Source organism: Diadema antillarum, unplaced genomic scaffold, assembly GCF_040938485.1.
Source record: "Diadema antillarum isolate AM-2024a unplaced genomic scaffold, OU_Dant_1.0 scf00000128, whole genome shotgun sequence".
Lineage (NCBI taxonomy): Eukaryota > Metazoa > Echinodermata > Echinoidea > Diadematoida > Diadematidae > Diadema > Diadema antillarum.
In genome coordinates, this window is record NW_027271017.1 from 819,268 (window position 1) to 836,825 (window position 17,558).

General features: G+C 36.4%; 1 pseudogene; it reads left to right on the forward strand.

The window, feature by feature from the left end:
• The first annotated feature begins 17,033 nt into the window (after positions 1-17,033).
• Positions 17,034-17,558, forward strand: part of LOC139720462 (transcription factor AP-2-alpha-like) — a 141,688-nt pseudogene continuing 141,163 nt past the window's right edge.

Consider the following 17,558-nt stretch of genomic DNA (forward strand, 5'->3'; position numbering starts at 1 on the left):
TATTTATCTATTCCTATATGAACCTATCTATCTATCTATCTATCTATCTATCTATCTATCTATCTATCTATCTATCGATGTAATAATCTATTTATCTATTCATATGAACCTATCTATCTATCTATCTGTCTATCTATCTATCTATCTATCGATGTGATAATCTATTTATCTATTCATATATGAACCTATCTATCTATCTATCTGTCTATCTATATATCTATCTATCGATGTAATAATCTATTTATCTATTCATATGAACCTATCTATCTATCTATCTATCTATCTATCGATGTGATAATCTATTTACCTATTCATATATGAACCTATCTATCTATCTACCTATCTATCTATCTATCTATCTATCTATCGATGTAATAATCTATTTATCTATTCACATATGAACCTATCTATCTATCAATCTATCTATCTATCTATCGATGTAATAATCTATTTATCTATTCATATATGAACCTATCTATCTATCAATCTATCTATCTATCTATCGATGTAATAATCTATTTATCTATTCATATATGAACCTATCTATCTACCTACCTATCTATCTATCTATCTATCTGTCCATCTATCTTTCTATCTATCTATTTATCTATCTACCTATCTATCTATTTATTTATCTATCTATCTATCCATCTATCTATCTATCTATCTATCTATCTATCTATCTATTTATCTATCTATCTATCTATCTATCTATCTATCTATCTATCTATTTTTCATCTCTTTCTACTTCTCTCTCTCTCTCTCTCTCTCTCTCTCTCTCTCTCTTACTTTCTCTGGCCCTTTCTACCTATCGCTTTCCCCTTTATTTCTTTCTTTCTTTCTTTCCTTTTTCCCCCTCTGTGACTGAGCTCAGGCCAATCTCATTGTCAATATCATCACCTAAGGCAGCGTTCATTAAAAGTATCTGCTTTAGCTTCACCAGCCTGTGGTCAGGGGCTGGTCAGTCTTATAATAGCCCACTGACCTGCTGCTACTACCCGTATCACTAATCACCCCTACTAACCTAGGGTACATTGAGACCAGTAATAAGAGCGAACAAACTTTGGCTCAAGCCCCCTTTTTTCCCCTCCTCTACTTCTTCTTCTTCGTCTTTTCGAAGGCGCATATATCAACAGATGGTATATGCATTTCAATATAACTTATATATTTTTCTTTCCTCTAAGAATAAGCAATTTGCAAAAGAAATTATCGCCCTCGGCTTCCGTCTTTGAGAAGAAGTCGGTTACCGGCCGAGGCTTGCGTGTGTGGAGAATGATATATACGAATGCTTAGCCTTAATTAGACTCAAATGCGCGCGATATGGATGAAACAATTTTACGTGCGGCTAGAGAGTGATTGAATACATAAAGCATCGATGTATTCATCTAGAATAAATGTTTTGCCCCACTTTTGCTTTGTTTTTGTATTGTTTGGAACAAATTACGTGCCGTCTTTTGTCTTCACTGCTTTATGCAGATTTATGTTCACAATATTTTGCTTGGCATTTATATTCCCCGCATGATACATTGCATTGTGTTTCATACCTATTTCACATAACATTTATGCTGAGAAAATAAATTGAATGGAATATGGTGCCACTTTGCCACTACAATTAACATTAATCTGGTAATTACTTATGAAAATATAGTCTTTCCACGAACAAGAAATCGAGGTAGCTCTCAACAAACTGACACGCTCATTCAGAGAAATACAACAATGTATCTATAATGTTTCTAGTATAAACTATTGTATTACATCAGTTTGGAATATTGATATTATTATAACTGTTATCATTAGTGTCTGTACTGATGCTTTTATTAGTCACCTCGTCGCTGCAAGAACTATCAAAATTATTAATCTTGTTTCATGAAACTGAAACCAAGCAATATTTGATCAATAGAACTTTGTCATACTTTGACACTAAATTCTGATTCCTGGGGGGGGGGGGGCATTTCATGAAGCATTTTGTCCGACAAAGTTGTCGGACAAATTTGCTTTCAGCCAATCAGATGCAAGGATTTCCGTAGCTTGTAACAGTTAGGTAGAAAAATATCCGACCAAAATGCTTCATGAAATGCCCCCCTGATCTTTATTTACTTTTTTTGACAAAATTCTTTCTTTGCGTAGAAAAGTTTTCATCAAAATTTCGATCATGGAATCTTTATTTTTAATGGTATTTGTTCTTAACGGCTTTTCTCTGTGCAAATACCCACAAATAAGTAACTACCAAAACACCTTCGCTGTCTCTTTTTTTTTTTCTTCTTCTTCTTCAAATGCCGAAACTGACACTGTGTGAAACGAACGAATTATCACAAAGCTTTCCACTTATTTATTCATTGGATAATAATTCAAGTTTGTATATTTAAATACTATAATGTGAACGATTTATTATGGCACAATGCATGCTAGAAGCATTTATCATTCAATAGTTTATTTTTTTTTCTCTCTGCTGACGGAAAGTCAACTCGCAGGTGGCCCAGAGAGACAAGTACGGGGTCATTCCGGCTGGGGGCTTCCCGAAGACCTATAGGCAAAGGAGTGGAGGGGAGGTGCTCGCTCATAACCCTAGCACGCTGCCAAACACCTTCCAAAATAGTCTTACAAAAACTCATAATCACTTTCGCAGTCTACACATTTTGATGGAAACTGTCAAATCTAGTTTCACTGATGCCTATCGAGTTTGAAAACTCAGCGCAGTGACGGGCGTTCTTACTATTTCATATCTTTCTCTCTCTGTCTCCGCTCCTCTCTTTCGTTGGAAAGAAAAAAATGACGAAATTAGAACACTGCACATCTGATGGTATGGCATCCCACCATCGACGTGTCTGATGTAATCTGCTGAAAGTATTATTCCTCTGTGAGGTCATGACCTGGGAATGACCCGGCGGTCATTGAACCCACTCCAGCAGAATCTGGGGCATCATTAGCGTGCTAACTTGCAAATGAACTTCACCATCGTACCCGAATGCAAAGAATGCTATTACAAAAAAGTTTGAGAAAGTCAAAGCTACACTAACATATTCCTTTTGCCCTCCCTCCCTCTCCTTCTCTCTCTCTCTCTCTCTCTCTCTCTCTCTCTCTCTCTCTCTCTCTCTCTCCCTGTCTGTCTGTCTGTCTGTCTGTTTGTCTCTCTGAATATGTATTAGTGTCGGATATAAGTGCATGTTTGTATGTATCTTCAGCATAAAAGATGACAAAACAAACTTTTCTAAAGGGAGCCCACTCAATAAAACATCAATGTGAGACATACATGCAATCAACACTCAAAAACTTGGACGTGGTTTTAATGGTCTATTTCATGAACGTGTGTGACTCGTCCTGATGGTTATTGCCACATAAAATAAAAAAAACTTATAAGTAATAATGGATAAAATGCGAATGGTGATGATCATAACGATGATAATAATAAAGATAACAACAATATCAATAACAGTGATAAAGTGATAAAGATATCAATAGTACTGATAATAATGATAATAATAATAATAATAATAATAATAATAATAATAATAATAATAATGATAATGACTAGGACAGAAATATAACTTTTTATGATGATGATATTAATAGAACAAATCATACAGATAATTACGATTCTAATAAAGATAGTTGTGTCATAAACATTTTAAGACTGGTTGTCAGTATCAGTATCTCCTATATTTATCTGTGTGTATATATTTATGTTTACTGACGAATCCCTATTCAATATTACCATTGGTCTTTGTCCAGATGTAAAAAGAAAACAAATGTTTTTACCCCATTCTGTGCGAATGAGTAAAACGTCCACAAATTTTACACACATACCGATAGACAGGAAATTAACGTGGCACGCACGGAGTTAAACATAAGACCTTTCAGGGGTACATAAACCTAATGAAAAGATGAGATGGATGGATGAATGAAACAGTCGTACCATGTTGTTCACCATCTGATAGACATGTTGTCACATCGTCAAATTTGAAAGGGAAGTAATACGACAACCGCGTGTCGCTTCCCGACTTCCGGCCACACGATTACCCATAATTCCATGGTGCCATGTAAGTGCCAACACATGCCAGAGAAAGTGGAGTATTTAATTGGTGAGTGGGTGCTGCACTGTGGTGTGACTGCTGAACGCAAGACTAGAACCGCTGCAGGTCTAGGGTTCGATCCTCATGAGGGAGGTGCATCGTCATACGCTAAAGTTGGATGTGTTGTTGGCATATTTGTTGCTGTTGCTTTTTTTCAAGGGGAGTTGTCTGCGACTTTGCATCCTGATCGATGACAAAAAACAAAACAAACAACATCAAAGAACTGAAAATACGTAATGAAAGCAACGATGGCACGTGTCGTTGCTGATGGATTACTGCTGAGAGAATCTTTTGCGGAAAATGAAGAAAAAAAATCAGTAAAGATATTTTCTTGTTCCCTTCTTAATTAATGCTCTGTGTTGCCTGTGTTGGCACATGTTGTACTGACTTGTTTCACCTTTGCCGGTCGATGAATATAAAAACAAAACAAAACGCCGAGCTGATGTTTTGTTTATAACTTGTGGGAAATTTGCACAAGGAATATTACAGATCAATGCTTCATGTATCGATGGGTATACCTCTCAAATCCAACCAAGTTCCCCAATCCATGATACTGCACAGGCTCGTACTGTATCTTTAAAAGGCATTTTCAAGATTTCCATCGACAGTTTTCCAAAAGGTAGAATTTTTTGTTTCATTTTAGCCGCATTTTCATCACATACTTTTATTTTTGTTTCACAATTGCAGAATCATCCAAACGATCAAATATCCACGTGGATAACAGAGCCTCATATTGACAACATACTTGAAAAGATATAATCATATAATTCTCTTTCAGCTTCACATTTTCCAATTTTTGCCAGTCTTTGCTCCTGAACACTCCCACCCCAGAAAAAAAGAAGAAGAAAAAAGAAATGAAACAGGCTAAAAACATGCTTGTCACTTCACCCATTCCTTGTAAAGTCAAACCTACGTGATTACTGCGTATGCTAAATTGGTAGTTTGTTTGTTTGTTCGTTTGCTTGCTTGTTTGTTGGGGGGGGGGCAAATTGGGGATTATTGGTTGTTAAGGTTGGGGTTTTTTTCAGAATGTATTTGCTGCAAGCACAACGACTAAATGAATACACACTTTAAATGTCAAATGTAGCGTAATGGACGAATAGGCCCAATATATCTGTGATTGCATTGGCCTAGCTTTCATTGTTTCAAGATGTTTTATGATTACAAAGTGTTGTCATAAAAAGGCGACATTTTTCTTAGCATGTAAAATTTCCTTAATCATACGATTATAATGTCATTGTTCTGATTGATTACTTAAAATTTCGTAAAATAACCCTAGGAATGCCACCAAGTGCGCAATTTCTCTGTAACAGATTTAATTTTGACAACACTTGCTAGTTATAAATGAAATTATTTGCAATCAAGCACATACAATAAGAAGAAATAATTCAAGAAATGCAGTTGTCACTAGGATCGGAAGAGGCCTTATGATCTTTTACACGACAAAATTATGAGTACCCGACATTTATATAAAAGCTGTAGTCGGTGGAAGGATAATTATGCAAAAATATAAAGAATAATCAATTCCACGTTTGTTTGTTTTTTTGCACGTAGACATTCGAATTGAGACTCATGCTATCTCCTTACACACAATTGCAATACCCACATGAAGTACAATTTGATATCATGAAAACAATGATGTTATGATGTTAACAGGATATATAAAGTGTTTGAATGCATATGTCTGGTTTTCATAATGGTTGGTATTACCATAGGATAGTTAGCAATCAACTTTAATATTTTTATTCTCAATTATCGTTTTTATGATAATTACCAGTAGCGACGATAATAGATGTAGATTTAAAAAGTATGAGTAGAAGTGTCCTTCTTGTCAACACTTCACATTCATCATAATGACAATTATGATGATATAAGCGAAGATAATAACAATAATTATCATTATTACTGTTAGTAGTAGGTGTCTTAGTACTGACTATTGTGGAGTTATCATTATTAAGTATAATTGTTATTATCATCAATTATTTCTATTGTTATTACTATTACTACTACTACTACCATTATCGTTATTATTACTATTATTATCATCATCATCACCATCATTGTCATCATCGTCGTCGTCATTATAACCTTTAATATTTTTATAATAATGTAGTTTTAATATTAATCCTACACATTATATTTCATTTCATTTCATATTCATATATATCTTTCTACATGATGAACCTAAGTATGATATCATTCTTCAGAGACATCTTTTATTGATGATGAATACAAAAGTATTTCAAGTCAACCCAGTCCTCCACCGTTTGACTTTCACCATGTTGAGGGGAGCTGACGGCGAAGAGAAAGTGCTTGTTATCGATTGACGAACAAAACGAAATAATAAATATGCAATATGTACCCGTTGTGCGACTTCTATTTAGGCTTGATGATTATGCTTAACGATTGTACGTCTGGCTGTATGACGTTGGGGGTTGTGTGAGATCACAATGCCCTGATCGAGGGAAAAGAGCCCCCTCGTCGTCCGGTTGCGAATAACGCCTGAAATGACTCCTTCAAAACACAGGGGTGACAACCGCAGTATTCATGCTGGTTTAACTTCAACATGGGCAATCTGCATTCTATCTTCTCTCGAAACACTTGTCGAGCTATACTTCAGCCCTCGTAACTATATATAATGCACTATAGGCGATCATTAACCTCGGGCTCGGCTATCTATTCTGGATTTACACATCGTATTCTTACTAAATGGCAATGTGCATTACACCTTCGATCCTTACATTTATCATTGTCTGTAAAAAAAATAGAATATGGTAGTTGTGATGTGGAGATGTTTTGGTAAAGCGCTAGGGTCCCTGACTTTAGCCATATCACACACAAAAACATAAGAATATTGATGACGATTTCGACAATCGAACTCAATGTATAGGGTGCAACACACATCGAGTGCGTTCGCCGAGTTTTCGGCAGCATAAACACACGCGAACACAACTACGTATACACACACGCACAGATATTAGATAAATAGAGAACAATTATGATAATGTATGTCACTCTTGAGAGCTGTAATAACTCGGCAACGTATGACCATAGGCATTTATTGTGTGGGTTCAGAATTTGGGCACAGTGACTATAAGTGGGGTGTCAGAACGAACGCCGTGTAGCAATCGTCGAACAAGCCTTGGCGGGCTTGCATTTTAATGATTATAAAATGAATTCATTCGCAATGAGTAAAGCTAGCTTTCTCAACATAGCGTGGTTTTCACACGGCGTGAGGAGGAGTATCGTCATCAAACCGTGTATCGACGAGCACGTCATGGGGTGCGAGCCCCATGTCTCTCTACCTGTCTGTACACACATAGAGGGTCTTTATCGATATCGAAGTCGATTTCCTCGAAGGACGCTCCCTGTCATGGCCTCGAGAGGCAGACGACATCTTCCTTCTTGACTTCGTTGAAAGAATTGAGAAGGTTGAATGCTAAGTTTGAAGGTGCGAAGGCAGATATGTCTTTTTACCTGTGGTACTTCGCTAGGGTAAATATAAAGAAGAAGAGATAAACATGAAAGGCGTCCCAAAATTAATGCTTGTGACTCGGCTGTTACATGTAACGGAAAAAGGTGGTACGTTGGTGACGGAAACTACAAATTCTTGTTTATTGACACCAGTCGTTCGGACATTCCTCCCCTTCTCAAGTGGAAGCCAATCTTGTCAAAGAAATGCACGAGGTCGGCCAACCCTCTCGAGACGAAAGCTGACCCATCCACACACAAACTTTCGGCGGCATGCGAGACGGAACCAGGCAAGGGTCGCGTCGAACAAATTCCGTGAGTCGCTGCTGACGAAGAGGTGGAAACGGGAAACACTCCCCTTCAACTTCCCCATTTTCCCACTTTTTCTCTAAAGAAGAGGGGTAAAAGTGAAGGGGAGGGGAGGGGAGGGGTGGTCCGAGAAGGGAGGCGAACATAAGAAAACAGGATAGAGCAATCCTGAAACTTTATATCGTTCGTGCTGTGGCGAGGAGCAAATGGAACTCGACAAGTCCACTCGGCGAGTCTGGTGCCTACTCACCCCTTTTGACCTGGTATCGGGGGTAATTTGGTCCTTCTGCTGCAGGTTGAATCCGGTCTAGCGATGTGGAAGTGGTCCCACAGTCATTCAGTCGAAGTTCTCTGGTTCATAGTTAGAGAGGACATTATAGATTTCAGTTTTGTGATAATGTGAACATAAATATTATGCTTAAGTTCAGTGCCTTATTTTTCCATTTGTTAAGTAAATTGTGATTTGAAGGAGATCGTAGTATTTTGTGGTAGGTACTGAATAATTAGCGCGTGACCAGATAGCAATGACGGAAAGATTTTTTTTTTTTTATAGTTCCATCCTACAGTGCCCTACATGCCTTCTGATTCAGTGTGTTTATCGATTTAATCCGTCGTCTATTTGTATTTTTTAATAGGCAGGATATGTGTTATCAATATTACAAAAGAAGAGGAAAAGGAAGAGCTAACAAAGGCAGAACTGCCTTATTGGGGTCAATGGCGATGAACCAGAACGGAAAGACGAATAAAACATCTTCCCATTCCCAAATTCATAGCTGATTCTTCCAGATGGACAACTTTACTTTTTTGGAAAGTTATTGATTTTTTTTCTTCTGATTTTGTGCATAGACCTATATATTTGATTGAATTTCACCAGTTTTATGTAATATGTTTATGATATAGAATACGCAGTGAAATTCAGAGTTGCCAATTTGATGGAGATGAGATCACTATTTCTGCACTAAAATTCTTCAGGGACTTAATAGTATTTCGGCCTTTTAGCAAACTTTTATATGATACTGTTTGTTCAGTTCAGTTTAGTTCAGTTTATTTTTTTCCATCAAGCAAAAAATGAAACAAAGTATAATACGATATAAAGCATGCTTAAAACAATCACATAGTTTGATTGATTTCAATCAAAGAAAAAGAAATACTAAACGAAAGTGAATCTCATAGTATATGATAAGATATAAGTAGTATAACTGACTAAACACCTAGGCATGCTTTGAAGGATAACAATAAAGTAGGTATATGGAAATAGAGTGGTCCACTAAAAAGCTAAGCTTGTAATACATGGATCACTCAAAATACATCATTATCATTCGAGTGCCATCGTCCTTGGTTTGGCAATTAGATCGTCTATCTTCCACAATGACGACCCCACTGCATGGAAATGAACCTACTGCGAGATGGCAATAAAAAAAAAAACAACCTGATTTAGGAAGAATTCTACCCAGTCATCATGGCAACGAACGTGAGCTAGAAGACGCGACGTGTAGCCCTCCAAAAAATTCAGTCTGGACTGAAAATGAACTGATCTCCCACAGGACCAAAACTATTCCGGGGATTATAAATGCGCCCTTGCTATCATCGCCCGAGTCAAAGTTGAGCTCAGTATCATATTCGACAAGCAGTACATTCAACGGTTGGATTTTTTTTCTCTGTTATGACTCCCTAATAGCTAAACATTATTCGGAAATATTCAATAAGCGTTGACCCCTTAGTATTGCAAGTAACATAACTTAGAGCTACGTGGCAGACGCAACGTGCGGGTAGGAAACAAAAATGTAGATGCGGATGATGATATGATACGCTTGTTAAATATCAATGAGAGCACGTGTAGCTTGGAGTTTTATATAGGTGCAGTGGTCATGTTTTGTGCGCACAGGCAAGGGAAATGACGTAGAGCAGATCGAGCACAATAACCTGTTGAAAAAAAAATCACATGTAGCCATCATCATAATGGCTCTGTGTATAATGAGAACATTATTATGAGAACATAAGAATTATATCATATTACGTTATTACGCAAGACAAGAATTTATCACATATTTTGATAACTAGCGCATTATCAGCGGGTTTTTATTTTCCCGCTATATGCACACTGAAGACAGATCTGCGCTTTCGCAAGGAATTGTCAGAAAGCAAAGGCCGAGAAAGCGGGCGGCTAGATGGGGGCTCCGATACCGCCGATCCAAGTGGCACTTCAAAATCTCGTCTTTCTAAGACTGCTATGATAATAACAACGTGCTCAAAGAGGAAAAATAACTCCGTTTCACTGCTGTTACTGACAGCGTGTTGTCTTCATTTGGCACAAACAGAGGAAAGGAAATCACGCCGTAATTGTGCAGTCTTTTCCTTACCTCATTCACGAGCTTAGTTTAAGTGGCTTACGCGATGTGAGAAGACTTGTAACTGCACAACGCACGCCGCGTGGTGGATGGCAATCACGAGTAACGAGGCCACAGTCTGGTTCGCTAATGAGATCTTGGGCAGGACTTTGAAAAAAAGAGAGAAAAATTGGAGATGGAAAACCGAAAAGAAACCAAGGCAACGTGAATTGATAAGAAATCATTATTCCTGGCCTAATTATTTCAAAGAATTAAAATCCCCGCTCGTACCACATCTCGTGTAAGCCACTGTAGCTTAGCCAACTCCGAGATTCATATGATCGGTAGATATGTATGCGTCATTTTTTACAGGAGTCTAATTATTTTCACTCGATCTGGGTGTCTTGTTGCTGTTTCCTGTCGCTAATTGAAGGATTACTTGAAACCTAGTTTATTGCAAGTATTGGAGAATATCTCTGTCGCACGCTGTGCAGCTGACTGGCTACAAACTTGTGTCAGAGATTATACCAAACGCGCAAGGAAAAGAAATACTGGACGGCTCTTTCATGAATTAGTATCGCTTTATGAATATGTGACAAACGTATGGATTCGTAACGTCGGATTTGTTATCTGCACTCTCTAGACGTGTAGGGAATATGCCAAAGAAACCCCACCTGAGTGATATTACCAGTCCTTGCCTGCGATTGCAACAGGTATTAAATGAAGTCTGTACAGAATTCTGAATCCTATACCTAAAAAGATAAGAAAATAGAAAAAGGAAAAGGTAATACAGTACAGACATGCAATAGCTAGTAAACTTTTTTTTAATTATCATTTGTTTGATGCGATGGTTTGTAAGTTTCAAGGCTGATATCAATAAAGAAAAAAAAAGAAATACAGGAATACTTCGTACATTTCCAGCCTAGCAGATATAGAACGCTCTGGCAAATCATTCAGATATCCATTCATAGTTGATGTTAGCAATCAATCTGATGGGGAAAGGGATTTCAGATAAATCATTTAAGACTTCATTGATATGATTGATATTATTGGTCACTCTTACGGGGTCGGAAATTCCAATGAATAATTTAGAATATCATTGATACAGTTTTTATCAGTGGTCACCAAGAAATGTATACACTTAAAATTCCCAAGGAGTTAATACATACATCAGGCACAATCTTTATGACCAATATCAAAGAATATACCATCATTATGACGATTGTATTACCCATACTGTCTGGAAATGAAAATAAAACAGGAATGAATGTGAGTGTGAATGTGAAAAATAAGAATTGAAAGTAGAATGCAAGATTCATGCTAGTTTTGACATATTTTAGACAAACATCTTTAATGCTAAATGCTTATCAGTCACGTTTGCCACGCTGCAAACATCAAACTTGATTTTCAGTATTGATTTGGTTTTCTGAGTTTTATTCTACTATAAGAAACATACACTGTCAATCATTGAACATGTCTGGTTAATGAATAAGTTTATTATGCGAGTTATGACAGAGTAACTATTTTCGATCTCTCTAATCACTAAAGAAATAACGGGCCCACAGATATAAATAATGTTCCATTGACACGTCGGTTAAGAACAGAAATTAACAAAAAAACAAAAACAAAAAACGTATGAAACACACAAAAGATGGGATGTATTTCGTGTCTCTTGTTTCATTATCTATCAAAATAGACCAAAGTATTTCACTCCAGTCCTGACATTTTCTCCTTAGACTCTACTCAGAGGCCTAAAGAGAGAGAGAGACTACGATTTTACCACTCTAAAATTTCCTGTGTTTCTGTTGGAACGAGGTAGTTCCCCTACAAGTACAGCATTTGTAATGCGCCATCGATCTAGTGGTCTATTCTGAGGCACAAATGACATGATAAAGAGAATAACATACAATTGTACATTGTATAGTTGTACATATGAAAATTGAAGAAAAAAAGAAGAGATAGAAATATATATGCTCGGTAAGCAATTCAAAGAATATTCAACCAAAACAAGATGCGAACATATATGACTTCAGATGCTTTTTTTGTGAACGATAAAATTTTCAACATTAACAATGCCCAGCCTCCAAATGAAGTGCATTGATTTATAGATCGATCCAACTTCATTTACCACATCTAATATTAGTTCTTAAACTGATGTGGCTTGTTTTTCTTTTATCTAATTTTTTATAGAATCTTCCGTACCAAAAAAAAAAGAAAAAAAAAAAGAAGAAGAGGTATGGTCTGGCTGGTCCATTTTACATACAGGTGTACGAGCTTTAAGCCTTTGTGTGCTTTATGATATTTAGTAGTACTCCCAAACCTTGTACACACTGTCCAAAGTCCCTGTCTCACATCAGAAAGGGTTAATAATTTGTGCGTGTTAACTTGGGGAGTTGGGCAGTACAATAATGATTGGCAATTGCATACAGTGCTTTACAAACTGATTCACGCAGAGAAACTGTCACGGAAGTAAATTGATTCCTTGTAATTGTGAGACAATCAAGCTGATGTATTATGCTCTTTGGATTAAAAATTAATGCCCCACAAGAGAGCAAATGGATGGCATAATAGTTTTGGTTTAGGTGGGTGCTTCAAATTTTTATTTCATTTTTTTTTGTGTGTGTGTGTGATCTGATGAGAAACCAGTTATGAAATATGAAAAAGCATACAATATTCTGAAAGGAAATCAAAGTTTATTTAATGATAATCAGATTGAAATGGTTGAGACATCATAAGAGTGGTCCAAACAAAAGTTGGGGCCCAATATTTTAGGACCATTTTGTTTTGGGATATCTCTGCCATTTTTATCAAATAAACTTTGAATTTCTCTTACATTTGTGTGCTCTTTCATACTATTAATAAGTGATTTCTGGTATTGTACAAGACAAAAAAAACTGTACCTTCCCTTTAATACTCAAAGAAAGAAAGAAAGAAAGAACGAACGAAAGAAAGAAAGGAAGAGAGAAATTATAAATGTTAGCCAGGTATCACGTAAACTATATAATGTATATGTAGGTTCACTTTATGAATGCTTGACATGAATGCCCAGTGATATGTTTGAATGTCTGTATGTCTGTACGTATATGTCCGTCTCTACGTACGTAACCTAATTACTTAAAAACATAATATGGGAATGTTACAGTGGTTGTTTTATGAACGTGGAAGGTTAATACAATAATTATAATAATGAGGAACGACGTCCAGTCAGTGCTGAAACTATAATTGCTTACAACTTGGCGACACCCTCCCCCCATTATTATTCTTTTTTTAGTAGCTCTTTCTTCTTTTAACCTGTTCTGTGCCGGAACCTGGCATCCTTCGTATTAAGTCTATGGGCATTTCAAAATTCAGTATGGAATGGGAGATTCTTTTTTCTATCCCTGTCTCTATCCTCTTTTCCCCTCTTTCTCTTTCTCAGACAAACCCTGCAGGCTGGGCAGTGGACTGTGACCGGATTAATCGAGTGACGTTTTGATGTTGTTGCCGTCAAATAGTGACATGATTTCTAGAAATATTTACGCAATCATGTTTTCCAGCAATCATAAAATCGCCTCCAATTCAGCTCGTACTGATAATAATCATAAATATAAAATAATAATAATAATAATAGCTGGTTTTTATATAGCGCATTTCACACTTAAGTGTCTCAATGCGCTTTACAGACTATTATTATATATTAATTATTATTATAAAACAATGAACTTTGTTCCTGGAGTCGTCAACGTTAAAAAATGTAGGAAAATTATACCGAAAGTTGTTAATATTGTTGTAGTTGTTGTTGTTGTTATTGTTGTTGTTGTTGTTGCTGTTGTTGTTGTTGTTGTTGTTGTTGTTTGAGAATTAGAAATTATGCGGAAGAAATACTGCCACTATAAGCAAAAGCTTGAGCACGTGGCAGCCCAGGGACCTATCTACATAATACACAAAAATTATATTGTTTGCGGAATGGAGAAATACTACAAAATATAAAACAATGTAAATACATTATGTTTTTTATATTCCTAGCGCATAGATACGAATAAGAGCAACGTGAAATATGATGATAATGATGATGATGATGATGATGATGATGATGATGATGTATGATGATGTTGACAGGGTAATGATGAAGAAAAATGTGATAATGAAGATGAAAGTGATAGTGGTGATGCTGAAGATAATGGGAATGAAATGAAATGATAGACACAGAAACATTGCGTATATTTATTGTAGTTTTAAATCCAATTTACAGGAAAAGAAATGTGATCAAACAAAACAAAATATATATTCAAATGCTATATTCATAGATTGTAATCTGACAGTAATGTAGTTTTCAATCTAGCCTTGAAAGAATATAAAGTTTTACATGAATTAACATAATCTGGGAGTGTATTCCAAAGATTTGGGCCATTGTGTCTTATAGATTTTTGTGCAATTAATAATCTGGGATTTACTAAATGAAAATTTTGCGAATTACGAGTGGGGTATGAATGAACGGTATAATTCAGTTTAAAGAAATCGTGAAAAATGTTTGGAAGTAAGTTGTTCAAATACTTAAACATAAAAAGCAAAGAATGTAGTGTATTTATATCAAATATATTCAGTGTTTTTAACTGATAAAAAAGTGAACTGGTGTGGGCTGAGTATTATGATCCAGTACAGATGCGAATGGCTTTCTTTTGTAGTAAATAAATAGGGTGTAGTTTAATTTTTGAACTTGTAGAAAAGATAATGTCGTTTTTCAACTTGAAGCACAATTACACATTTTGCCTAGTAGCTGTTATCTTGCGACAGGATAGGTAACGGCGTACTTTTTGTTAAGAGTTCGATTAGTGGACTGTTGATAATTATTTTTCTCGGTCTTTATGTCCGGCTATTGGGGGTATATCATGGAGGTGAGAGGCCATCTCCCTGGGTCTATCATGCGACAGCTGATTACAGAATTGTAGGAATCACATCGCCGATGTTATGTAAGTGAGAAGTGAGTGTGAGTATCGAAGTTCTCACGCCCGTCAAACTAAGACGGGAATTGCTCTCGTTAGCGCGCTCTTCATTGTCTCTAGATGGTACACATGGTAGAGTATTGGTCCTATCATACCACGATACTTAGAAGTACACATCCTTTGTGTAATAAATCTAACTCGTGTCAGATGCATGTCTGCTACAAATTTTTCATGGAATTTTTCAAATCCGATTTCATCATAATATATACAGTGTAGGTCTATTCCTTATGTGAAACATTTCTACAGAACGAGAGTATGATATATCTGCCTAAATATATATATATAGTAGTCCAGAAAAACAAAACAAAAACATCATGAAGTATTTATTTCTATTCGAAGTGATAATGACCAAATTTTCTCGGAAGACGAGAATAAAGGAAAGCCCAAATTTGCAATCTTTGTATCTGTTTTTTTCCCCGCACGAATCAAGTACAAGCTTACTGTACATTGGTCCATCGAAGACCTTGTACCTGTATCTTTTTTAAGAAGTTTTCCTCCCAATAATGATTCTAAAAACAAATTGACTCTTTCGTCTCATCAGCTTTGCTATTATCATCATTATGGACATTATTATCAATGTTTTAGATAAGAATATTACCATTAGTATATTATCATTATTATTAGCACTGTTGTTGTTATCATTAATATCATTATCACTATCATTATATTTTCATTGTTGTTATTATTATTATTATCATTATCATTATCATTATCATTGATGTCATCATCTGTTCATGTCATCATGAACTCAGGAACCTACAGTTTTACAACCTTTAAAGCTTTTATGTAGGCCCCATCATATTTCTTATACTTACAACTGTACTAGCGACATTTTCACACGATATGACCATGCACATTTGTGTCAAGTACATTTTCTTTTTCTTTTTCTCCTACAATCAAAAGACATGATTGTATATATTTTGTATTCTTGTTTTGTTGTCAATAATTTTGTAATTTCATCATTGAGAAAATGGAAATATGAAATGAATTTGAACTGAAAATTTGAAAATCTCTATTTGTATTGTCTTGATTTGTTTCCACGATCGCACATCCAGAGTCCCACAGTGCAGATGATAGCCCACAATGGCAAATTGTGCTTCGGACACATCTGATCCTGAATACTCAGGAGTCTGTTTTCACTCTGTCGTATGTTTTAGCGATATTCGAAGTTTATGAATTCTACTGGGCAAATTAATGTCGACCGAGCCCAAATAATAATGAGCCTTGTTATGTAACTGTTTACGGGAGCAACACTTTTTGAAAGTACAACCTCCCTTGAAATAAGATCACGCATTGGTTGTTGATGTTATTTTTGGAGTGTATGAATTTACGCCAAGTTCTTTACAGATTGTCTGTTCTTGAAAATACGTCAGTTACTACATTTACTTAACGACTTAACTTACTTTATGAGATAATTACCCGGGCCAACAGGGACACCCGTATACTGCGACCAGGAAGCACCTCCCTGCTGTGATCATCTACGACAAATCTAGCTATCAAATGTTGTCATTTGCCGACATAAAGGGCAGAGATATTTACGCCGTCGTAGACCTTACGCAATCAAATGCTATTCTACCAATTCGTGACCTCATGACCACTTGTACAGTATAACCATTGTCTGGAGGGTGTTTATTTATTGGAGATAATTTCCCAACTGCGGTATCACGCGACAGGTTTCCTGTCAGACGTACTCCACTTTCAGCAGAGAAGAATGTAACCACACAAAACAAAATAAAAGACAACTAAAAGAGAAGGACTTAATTACGTAATAACTTCTCAGGCGAGATGATGTTGTTGCTAGTAATGTGTATGTGTATGTGACAATTCTGCAGACCGCATCCCTTTCTGGGCGGTGGGCATTCTCACGGGGTACCATGGCTACCTTCAAGGTGAGCCCTCCGCCGCCGACATACACCCCGAGAAAAAATACATGTACAATGTTTTCCTTCCGACTGCTCCCACGCCGACTCCAAGGACATTGGGAAGTGGAAGCGAATGAACAACAAGAGATAAGCGTCAATGTAAAAGTTGAATGTTTTTCCCCCCAGTCTGACTTCGGGAGAAGTATCTTGAAATGTATGTGAATTTCTGCAAGCTTTCCTCGGATTACTGCGATTTGTGTGAGCAACATCACATAGCGAACTAACGACAAGCATGTCTCAGGTCGTTTGGATACATCACCTTTTCCGGCCTTCATCAAGAATTATGAAATAGTCAGATTCAAGAATCTCTCCAATGTCCAGGGCATATGTGAAAGGTTTTAATGAGTGATGTTGCATTTAGAAGAAGATGATGTGGATGTACTTGGGATCTGATAAAACTGCTTGGATTGCATAGATTAGACGTTTCAATCGGTCTCTGTCACTGGCCATAGTCTCATTCTCTACTTTGCCATTTGG